Below are 11,608 nucleotides of genomic sequence, written 5' to 3'. Positions count from 1 at the left end.
TATGTAGGTCTAAAATGAGTTTCTTGTAGACAACATATAGATGGGTCTTGTTTTTTTTTTTTGCCCATTCTGACACCCCATGTCTTTTGATTGGAACAATTAGTCCACTTACATTCAAAGTAATTATTGATGGAATGTAGTCATTGCCATTTTATTACTTGTTTTGTCGTTGTTTCTGGAGATTTTTCCCTGTTTCTTTCTTGTCTTTATCATTTTTTGTCTCTCCTTAATATTTCTTCCAGGGCTGGTTTAGTGGTCATGAATCTTTTAAGTTTTTGTTTGTCTGGGAAACTCTTTATTTCTCCTTCTATTCTGAATAATAGCCTTGCAGGATAGAGTATTCTTGCCTGCAGATTTTTCCCATTCAGCACTTTGAATATATCATGCCACCCTCTTCTGGCTTGCCTAGTTTCTGTTGAGAAATCTCCAGCTATCCTTAATGGGTTAAGGCTAAATTAAGGATTTCTTTTGTCTTGCTGCTTTTAAGATTTTTTTCTTTATCACTATATTTTACAAATTTAATTATAATATGTCTTGATGTTGGCCTGCTTTTTTGGTTTTGATGTGAGTTCTCTGTGCCTCCTGGATCTGGATATCTGTTTCCTACCCCAGATTAGGGAAGTTTCCTGCTATTATTTCTTGAAATAAATTTCCTGACCCCTTTTCTCTCTCTTCTTCTGGGACTCCTATAATACAAATGTTATTATGTTTGGTGGAGTCACTGAGTTCCCTAAGTCTATTCTTTCTTTTGTTCAGCTTCATTATTTTATCTTCTAGGTCACTAATTCATTCCTGTGCTTTTGCTAGCCTACTATTCATTAAATTAAGCCTGTTTCCAATCTCATTTATTGTACTCTTCATCTCTGATTGATTCTTTTTTAACTCTTTTATCTCTGTTGTAAGGGTCTCGCTGATATCTTCTTTTCTCAAGCCCAGTGAATATTCTTAAGATCATTGCTTTAAATTCTCCATCAGTCATGTTACTTATATATGTTTTGCTTGGATCTCTGGTTGTGGCCTTATCTGGTTCTTTGGGATAAATTCCTCTGACTTCACATTTTGTCTGTCTCTGCCTTCTTCTCTATGTTAGAAAAACCGGTTATGTCTCCTTCTCCTAAAAGTAATGGCTTTATGAAGAAGAGGTCATGTAGTGTCCAGGGCCTAGCACTTTAGAGAGTGTCTCTGGGGTGTGCTGTGTGCACTCTGCTGTTGTGTTTTAGCTGCTCTGCCCTTCAGGCTAGTTATCTGCAGAGGCTCTCCTTGCCTACTGTGGGAAGTGTTTAATTCCTGGCCTGAGTGTGGCAAGTTTTAACTAGGTATGCTCTGGTCTGCTTGTGAAATGATACCTGACACCAACCCCACCAGAACTGAGGCCCTGCAGAACTCTCTGGTCAGGAGACATGGTATAGACAGGGATTTGTGCTGGTCTCCTGGGGGTGGGGTCCACTGCATTGGGACTGAGGCATGCTTGACTGAGAAGGGCGGTCATGCTAGCATACAGTGGGGACGGGGTGGAGGGGAGGCTTGATGTAAGCAAGTTAAGCAGCCAGTGTCAGCTCTGTGCTGCCTCCTGCTATTGGCTCTGTGTTTATGTTGATGGGCAGGGAAGGAAAATTGCACTCACCAGCTCCCCTGTTCCCAGAGAGGTGTCTCTGTGAATGTTGCCTTGTAGGGATGCCGTCTGAGATGAGCAAATAATCTCCCCACTGTGTGCCCCAGGCGCTCTTCAGATTGCTGTTTCCACACTGTCCCCCAGGTTGTTTGCCTGCCTTCTCCCAAGGAGCAGGGCAGTGCCCTCTAGGCTCTATTCCAGCCAAGCCAGCTGATCTTTGAAACTCCAGGCTTTAAGCCCTGCTGGGTGCAAGAACTCACAAAACTCAGCCCCTCTCATTTTCCAAGCCAATGGCTTTGGGGAAGCCTTCTCCTTGTGCATTCCCCTGTGTATTCCTTTCTCCCTCACCCTTCTCTATGACCATGGCTCCCTCCTCTCTGCAGCACCTGAAATGTGGTTCTCCCTTAAACCATGTCTCTATACTTCCTACCTACTTTGATGTGGCCTCTTCTCCCCCTTTAGTTGTGAAGTTTGTTCTATCAGTCTTCAGATTGATTTCTGGGGTATTTAGGATGATTGATAGTTATCTAGATGTGTTCATGGCATGAGATGAGCCTAGGGTCCTCCTTCTCCACATCCATCTTGGGTTCTATCTTCCATGAAGATGTTTTAAGTGATAATATATTAGGTATAGGCCATCTTTTTTTAATTTTATTTTTTTATTTTTTTTTAAAGATTTTATTTATTTATTTGACAGAGACACAGTGAGAGAGGGAACACGAGCAGGGGGAGCAGGAGAGGGAGAAGCAGGCTTCCCGCCGAGCAGGGAGCCCGATGCGGGGCTCGATCCCAGGACTCTGGGATCACGACCTGAGCCGAAGGCAGACGCTTAACGACTGAGCCACCCAGGCGCCCCGGTATAGGCCATCTTAATCTCCAGGTTGCTGCTACTCAAACAAAGATCTTTGTAAAATATTATTTTCTCCAAATGCTATAAGGTATTGATTCAATTTAGCATCAATGGTGATGGGTCCAAGTTCTGCAATCTCCACCCCTGGGAAGACCATGTTTTGATTTTCTTTGGGCCATAAATCTAATGGCCACTGGGTTTCTGTGTCCATTTAAATTTGTTGGAATCTATTCTAATTTTTATCATTTCTTTTCTTTTCTTTTTTTTTTTTTTTACGTAGAAAAGCAATTTATTCCATTATAAGCACTTACACAGTTAGTCATGAAGAGTAACAGGCCTGCTGGTGAAACAGGTCACCCAAAATAGAGATGGTACCAAACTAGTGGTCAAAGACTAACTCCTTAAAAAAAAAAAAAAAAAGCAACTCTTATTCAGGATTAATTTAATTTTAAAAACAAATACAAGCTATCAATTCACTCTTCTCAACTCAACTGGACAGTCTACCTGTGGTATAACTGTCAGATAAAAACATACATCTTTACAACTTGGTGGTCCCAAGTTTTTTAAAAAACCATTTCACAGAAAGGAAAGAAATATGAAAACAGCTCAAGAAATACACTAACAAGCAAAAATATATGGGGGAAAGAGGAACACATAGTTTTGACTTAACTGATGAAACTGAGAGGAGACGGTCTACATAGGAAAATGTGCATCCTGGAAAGTCAGGTGTGAAAATTTTAGAATAGGAATTTATATGAATTGAATTTCCCCCATTTCCTGAATAAAAACGACATCTTGTGGTATTTATACTTCATGGCTCAGACACCTACCTCCTTCCTTACTTTAGCCTTTACTTAAAGGAGTCTGAAAAACTTGGGGATATAGCCTAAGAAGAAAAATAACCACACATAACATTCCCCTTTCTGTGCCTACTTTAGACCTTTGTTACTAGAAAATTCCTAAAGAAAATTTAAATATAAGTCTGTGGCTTTACTGAATCAAGTCCCCCAGTTAATATTTAGAAAACATCCTCTGTTTGGGCTAGTAACATTGTTGATGGGATGGTACCTATCATAGAGGGATAGCCAAACAAAGTCTGTGTCTCAAAACCAGTGTTAAATCAATCTCAGTGTTGAGAGGAAAAAAAAAAAGGGGAGTCTAAAATCACAAGAAGTGCAGACATATCTAGGACCCTTGTCCTTCTGGATCCACGCTTCCTTCAGGATCTTCATTATTATAAATGTTCTCTGCCATTTGCCACACTTGCATGATATTGTCTTCTGATACAGAACAAATCACCCAAGGTTCATTGGGATTCCAGGAGAAATCAGATATCTTGGCAGCGTGACCACCATGAATAAACAACAGTTCTGGTGGCCCATCTTCTGCATCTTCTGGGGATTGTTCCTCTCCAATTTTACTTAAATCCCAGACATTGTCTGCAATCAGTACCACTGGAAGCCAAAATAGTCTCATTGTGAGGCAACTACTGAACCTGGAATATTTCATCCTTATGTGATTCAAAGGAATGCAACTTAAATTTCAGATTTCTCAGATCCCACAAGGCAACAGTCTTGTCGGCTGATCCTGTGGCCAGAATGAACTCACTATAAGGATTGAAAGATATGCAGTTCACTTCAGCAGTGTGAGCATCAACTGAGTGGCTTGGTTTGGAAGTATTGTTTGAACGAGTATCCCAGATCATGTTTCTGATCATCAGCAACTGACCCAAACAGAGACTCATGGAGCAGATGCCAGGAAACATCTTCTACTACTGCTGTATGTCCTGTAAAGATGGTCTTCGCATCCACCACTTTTCCTTCCTTTGGAACAGCAGTGATGTCCCAGAGGCAGATGGTATGGTCATCTGAAGCACCAAGTAAGTGCCCACTGAGATTTGGGTTCCAAGAAAGTCCATAGCCTTCCTTCTGATGTCCACGCAGATGCAAGTCTGGGTTGCATTCTCCAGAAGGATCTGGTTTGGAAGGATGTTTTGTATAGTCAAAAACAAGAACATCACTGGATGGAGTCTTTGTTGCAATGATGCAAGCGTTCTGGGGCATATAACGAGCCCGGTTTACTTCTTCATGGTTGATCCTGATTTCTATTTCAATTTTTCCACTAACTGAGCCAAAACCTCCAAATTCTCCTTTCTCACTGTCCTAGTGTGAAACATCAAACTGAGCATCATCGTTAGGGAGCCGCACACTGGCTATCACAAGATGGTTTTGTTCATCTAACGTGTGTGTTCCCAGGACAAGTTGGTGAATGCTGAAGTCTTTCTCTTCCAGTCTGGTTACATCTGGAAGCCACTGTGCAGTTAGGCTAGGCCTCTCCAGAGCATGGGTCATCACCAAATCATAAAGAAAAGGGGTGTTCTTTTTCCATATTTTGTACTCTTCGTTGATCACACGTTCTTCTGCGTCATCAAAGGCTTCCTTGTCGGCCATGGCGGGCAGGCAAGCCGGGGGGATCCCGGGGTCAAGCGTTGCGGGAGGGGCAGGGAAGCTACCGGCACTTGCTTTGCATGCGCGGCCCCTGTTTTTCCTGCTGCCTAATTTTTATCATTTCTTGTCTGGTATAAGCTTGCTCTTCAGTGAATCTGATTGGTTATATATTCTCATTTGTTGTAGTTTTGTCTGTTTTTGTATGGGCCTAGTTTCTAGTTATAGTTACCAGGGTCAAAGTGTTAAAATAATCCTTGTCGTGGGGTGTGGATTGGTACCCTTAGAAACAAGGGAGTCTGGGTTTCTTCCTACTCTGGAGATGACTTTTTGTGCAGGCACTTTTCCTTTCTGCCTGTCAGCATTCATGTTACTTCATGCTCCTAATAAGGGTATATAGTTATATAGAATATAACTCACTGGGTTGGGTGATCAGGCTAACATCTGGAGATTCCTTAATTTTAAGTTTTGTCTGGACTAAGTCTTCAGTAGGTCTCCAGAGATCCTCAGAAATGAATATATGATCAATTCTACCCCTAAACCACCTCTTAGGTAATTTTGGTAAGGTTAGTTAATGAGTCATATTAATTACTATCCTTCTGTTGTTCACAACTGTGTTTTAAATGTTTTATTGTAAAACCTTGATGTTGGGGTGCAGATAGTTTATGTGTGGGCCATGCAGGTCAGGGTAGCCAGGCACTTATTACAGGGAACATTCTAGTAGAAGCCTGGTGATGGGAGTAGTACAAGTCATCTGTCTGCTTCCAAGCCCTAATCTACACATATGTGCATATTCACACTGAGGAAGCACTGGACAAAACTGGACTGCCTTGCCAGGGTGATGGCAGGCAGATTGGCTGTTGTAGCTTGTAGTAAGAGACATCTTGGAGCTTTCATTTCTGAACTCCAGATTTCATCAGAAAGCCAGCCAAATGTAGACTGATGTCACTAGTTTAAAGCTGATGCCTCAGAAATATTGTCAGAGGTTGACTTTCACTGCCCAAGAGGTGATACAGATGGTTGGGGCCAGCTGATGTTCCCCAGGCCTTGGGGGCTCTGGCTTCCCAAGGCTGGCTGACAGGTACATACTATGCATGCATGGCCTGTGTAGGTCATGGTAGCTAGGGACCTGGAAGAGGCCAAATGTCAGGAGGGTCCAGGTGTCAAGAGCAGGCTCTTGGGGATCTATGACATATGATTAAATCTAAGCCCTAATCTACACAAACATGCATATTCTTCCTATGGGCAAATCTGGAGGAATCTGAACTGCCTTGCCAGGGCACTGCTGAGCAGGCTGGTCAGGGTACCTTTCATTAAGAGAAACCTGGCAGCATTGATTACTGGTTTTGGGGAGGAAAATTTATTTCTCTACCCTTCAATATTCTTCTAACTGGTCTTTCTCTACCCTTCAATATTCCTCTAACTGGTCTAAGACTTAAATTGACATGAGACAGATTAACAAGGAGGAAAAAACCTGAAGTTTTATTATGTGTATACAGAGCACCAATAATGAAATTGAGACTCAAAAAATGACCAAGTCATGCAACTTTTTTATGTTTTATACAAAGAAACATAAAGTCTGTTAGTAATTGGCAGGACAAATAAAACTTATGTTCTGGAGCTTAATTAGTAAAGAATTCTAAATAGCATTTGGGTTGAGGTAATAGATTAATAAAAGTAACAAGGTTTGATTATATAGCCTTCTTGACTCTGAATTCCTTAACTCTGATGATTAGGATGTCTCTACCTGGTATAAGAAGGGTACCTCTCACATGGGAGACTTATTTCTTGCTGTCTAGAGATAAAGGAGTATCAGAGTGTTCTTCATACAGTAGCCATCTCTTAGTAACTTTAATTCAAAATAATCAGTGTGCCAAAGTGGCATATTTTGGGGGGCAGTCTGCCTTTAGCCCCTATGGTTCCCTCCTCTGAAACCTCCCTGGAAGTTTTGCATACCAAAATTGGTTCTTTTTTTTTTATGTTATGTTAATCACCATACATTACATCATTAGTTTTTGATGTAGTGTTCCATGATTCATTGTTTGCATACAACACCCAGTGCTCCATGCAGAATGTGCCCTCCTTAATACCCATCACCAGGCTAACCCATCCCCCGACCCCGCTCCCATCTAGGACGCTCAGTTTGTTTTTCAGAGTCCATCGTCTCTCATGGTTCATCTCCCCCTCCGATTTCACCCCCTTCATTTTTCCCTTCCTGCTATCTTCTTCTTCTTCTTCTTCTTCTTTTTTTTAACATATAATGTATTATTTGTTTTCAGAGGTACAGGTTTGTGATTCAACAGTCTTGCACAATTCACAGCACTCACCATAACACATACCCTCCCCAGTGTCTATCACCCAGCCACCCCATCCCTCCCACCCCCACCACTCTGGCAACCCTCAGTTTGTTTCCTGAGATTAAGAATTCCTCTTATCAGTGAGGTCATATGATACATGTATTTCTCTGATTGACTTATTTTGCTCAGCATAACACTCTCCAGTTCCATCCATGTTGTTGCAAATGGCAAGATTTCATTCCTTTTGACATTGTGTATATTTACCACATCTTCTTTATCCATTCATCTGTTGATGGACATCTTGGCTCTTTCCACAGTTTGGCTATTGTGGACATTGCTGCTATAAACATCGGGGTGCACGTACCCCTTCAGATCCCTACATTTGTATCTTTGGTGTAAATACCCAGTAGTGCTGTTGCTGGATCGCATGGTAGCTCTATTTTTCAACTTTTTGAAGAACCTCTATACTGTTTTCCAGAGTGGCTACACCAGCTTGCACTCCCACCAACAGTGTAGGAGGGTTCCCCTTTCTCCGCATCCCCGCCAACATCTGTCATTTCCTGACTTGTTAATTAGCCATTCTGACTGGTGTGAGGTGATATCTCATTGAGGTTTTGATTTGGATTTCCCTGATGCCGAGTGATGTTGAGCACTTTTTCACATGTCTGTTGGCCATCTGGATGTCTTCTTTGGAAAAATATCTGTTCATGTCTTCTGTCCATTTCTTGATTGGATCATTTGTTCTTTGAGTGTTGAGTTTAAGAAGTTCTTTATAGATTTTGGATACTAGCCCTTTATCTGATATGTCATTTGCAAATATCTTCTCCCAATCTGTCGGTTGTCTTTTGGTTTTGTTGACTGTTTCTTTTGCTGTGCAAGAGCTTTTTATCTTGATGAGGTCCCAATAGTTCGTTTTTGCCCTTGTTTCCCTTTCCTTTGGTGATGTTTCTAGGAAGAAGATGCTGTAGCTGAGGTCGAAGAGGTTGCTGCCTGTGTTCTCCTTTAGGATTTTGATGGACTCCTGTCTCACATTGAGGTCTTTCAACCATTTGGAGTCTATTTTTGTGTGTGGTGTAAGGAAATGGTCCAGGTTCATTCTTCTGCATGTGGCTGTCCAATTTTCCCAACACCATTTGTTGAAGAGACTGTCTTTTTCCCATTGGACATTCTTTCCTGCTTTGTCAAAGATGAGTTGACCATAGAGTTGAGGGTCCATTTCTGGGCTCTCTATTCTGCTCCATTGGTCTATGTGCCTGTTTTTGTGCCAGTACCATACTGTCTTGATGATGACAGCTTTGTGATAGAGCTTGAAGTCTGGAATTGTGAGGCTGCCAGCTTTGCTTTTCTTTTTCAATATTCCCCTGGCTATGCGGGGTCTTTTCTGGTTCCATACAAATTTTAGGATGATTTGTTCCATTTCTTTGAAAAAAGTGGATGGTATTTTGATGGGGATTGCATTGAGTGTGTAGATTGCTCTAGGTAGCATTGATGTCTTCACAATATTTGTTCTTCCAATCCATGAGCATGGAATGTTTTTCCATTTCTTTGTGTCTTCCTCAATTTCTTTCATGAGTACTTTATAGTTTTCTGAGTATAGATTCTTTACCTCTTTGGTTAGATTTATTCCTAGGTATTTTATGGTTTTGGATGCAACTGTAAATGGTTTTGGATGCAACTGTAAATGGGATAGACTCTTTAATTTCTCTTTTTTCTGTCTTGTTGTTGGCATATAGGAATGCCACTGATTTCTGTACATTGATTTTATATCCTGCCACTTGACTGAATTCCTGTATGAGTTCTAGCAGTTTTGGGGTGGAGCCTTTTGGGTTTTCCACATAAAGTATCATATCATCTGCAAAGAGTGAGAGTTTGACTTCTTCTTGCTGATTTGGATGCCTTTGATTTCTTTTTGTTGTCTGATTGCTGTGGCTGGGACTTCTAATACTATGTTGAATAGCAGTGGTGATAGTGGACATCCCTGCCGTGTTCCTGACCTTAGGGGGAAAGCTCTCAGTTTTTCCCCATTGAGAATGATATTCGCTGTGGGTTTTTCATAGATGGCTTTTATGATATTGAGATAGGTACCCTCTATCCCTATACTCTGTAAGAGTTTGATCCAGAAAGGATGCTGTACTTTGTCAAATGCTTTTTCTGCATTGATTGAGAGGATCATATGGTTCTTGTTCTTTTATTAATGTATTGTATCACATTGATTGATTTGTGGATGTTGAACCAACCTTTCAGCCCAGGGATAAATCCCACTTGGTCGTGGTGAAGAATCCTTTTTTTTTTTTTATTCTTATGTTAATCCCCATACATTACATCATTAGTTTTAGATGAAGTGTTCCATGATTCATTGTTTGTGCATAACACCCAGTGCTCCATGCAGAATGTGCCCTCCTCAATACCCACCACCAGGCTAACCCATCCTCCCACCCCCCTCCCCTCTAGAGCCCTGTTTATTTTTCAGAGTCCATCGTCTCTCATGGTTCGTCTACCCCTCCGATTTCCCCCAGTGAAGAATCCTTTTAATGTACTGTTGGATCCTATTGGCTAGTATTTTGGTGAGAATTTTTGCATCCATGTTCGTCAAGGATATTGGTCTGTATATCTCCTTTTTGATGGGGTCTTTGTCTGGTTTGGGGATCAAGGTAATGGTGGCCTCATAAAACGAGTTTGGAAGTTTTCCTTCCATTTCTATTTTTTGTAACAGTTTTAGAAGGATAGGTATTAATTCTTCTTTAAATGTTTGGTAGAATTCCCCTGGGAAGCCATCTGGCCTTGGGCTCTTGTTTTTTGGGAGAGTTTTGATGACTGCTTCAATTTCCTTAGTGGTTATAGGTCTGTTCAGGTTTTCTATTTCTTCCTGGTTCAGTTTTGGTAGTTGATACATCTCTAGGAATGCATCCCTTTCTTCCAGATTATCTAATTTGCTGGCATAGAGTTGCTCATAATATGTTCTTATAATTGTTTGTATTTCTTTGGTGTTGGTTGTGATTTTTCCCTTTCATTCATGATTTTGTTGATTTGGGTCATTTTTCTTTTTGATAAGTCTGGACAGGGGTTTATTAATCTTGTTAATTCTTTCAAAGAACCAGCTCCTGGTTTTGTTGATCTGTTCTACTGTTCTTTTGGTTTCTATTTCATTGATTTCTGCTCTGATCTTTATGATTTCTGTTCTCCTGCTGGGTTTAGGCTTGATTTGCTGTTCTTTCTCCAGCTCCTTTAGGTGTAGGGTTAGGTTGTGTATTTGAGACCTTTCTTGTTTCTTGAGAAAGGCTTGTATTGCTATATACTTGCCTCTTAGGACTGCCTTTGCTGTAATGGGAAGATTTTGAACAGTTGTGTTTTCATTTTAATTTGTTTCCATGAATTTTTTAAATTCTTCTTTAATTTCCTGGTTGACCCATTCATTCTTTATTGGATGCTCTTCGGCCTCCATGTATTTGCATTCTTTCCAACTTTCCTCTTGTGATTGAGTTCCAGTTTCAAAGCATTGTGGTCTGAAAATATGCAGGGAGTGATCCCATTCTTTTGGTACCACTTGAGACCTGATTTGTGACCCAGGATGTGATCTATTCTGGAGAATGTTCCATGGGCACTAGAGAAGAATGTGTTCTGTTACTTTGGGATGGAATGTTCTGAATATGTCTGTGAAGTCCATTTGGTCCAGTGTGTCATTTAAAGTCTTTATTTCCTTGTTGATCTTTTGCTTAGATGATCTGTCCATTTCAGTGAGGGGGGTGTTAAAGTCCCCCACTCTTATTGTATTGTTGTCTATGTGTTTCTTTGCTTTTGTTATTAATTGGCTTATATAATTGGCTGCCTATGTTAGGGGCATAGATATTTATAATTGTTAGATCTTCTTGTTGGATAGACCCTTTAAGGATGATATAATGTCCTTCCTCATCTCTTATTACAGTCTTTGGTTTAAAATCTAATTTGTGTGATATAAGGATTGCCACCCCAGATTTCTTTTGGTGTCCATTAGCATGGTAAATGGTTTTCCACCCCCTCACTTTCAATCTGGGGGTGTCTTTGGGTCTCAAATGAGTCTCTTGCAGACAGCATATCGATGGGTCTTGTTTTTTTTATTTTATTTTTTTAAAGATATTTTTATTTATTTGAGAGAGAGAGAGAGACACACAGCGAGAGAGGGAACACAAGCAGGGGGAATGAGAGAGGGAGAAGCAGGCCTCCCACAGAGCAGGGAGCCCAATGTGGGGCTTGATCCCAGGACCCTGGGATCATGACCTGAGCCGAAGGCAGACGCTTAACAACTGAGCCACCCAGGTGCCCCGATGGGTCTTGTTTTTTTATCCAATCTGATAGCCTGTGTCTTTTGATTGGGGCATTTAGCCCATTTACATTCAGGGTAACTACTGAAAGATAGGAATTTAGTGCC

At 41.0% G+C, this 11,608-nt stretch overlaps 1 pseudogene; it reads right to left on the bottom strand.

Annotated features, from left to right (window-relative positions):
* Positions 1 to 3,647: 3,647 nt before the first annotated feature.
* On the bottom strand, positions 3,648 to 4,912 carry LOC110573978 (annotated as a pseudogene).
* Between the last annotated feature and the right edge of the window lie 6,696 nt (positions 4,913 to 11,608).

Source organism: Neomonachus schauinslandi, chromosome 6 (genome assembly GCF_002201575.2).
Source record: "Neomonachus schauinslandi chromosome 6, ASM220157v2, whole genome shotgun sequence".
Taxonomy (NCBI): domain Eukaryota; kingdom Metazoa; phylum Chordata; class Mammalia; order Carnivora; family Phocidae; genus Neomonachus; species Neomonachus schauinslandi.
The sequence above is the reverse complement of the archived record's forward strand: the minus strand, read 5'-3'. Positions and strand labels throughout refer to the sequence as shown.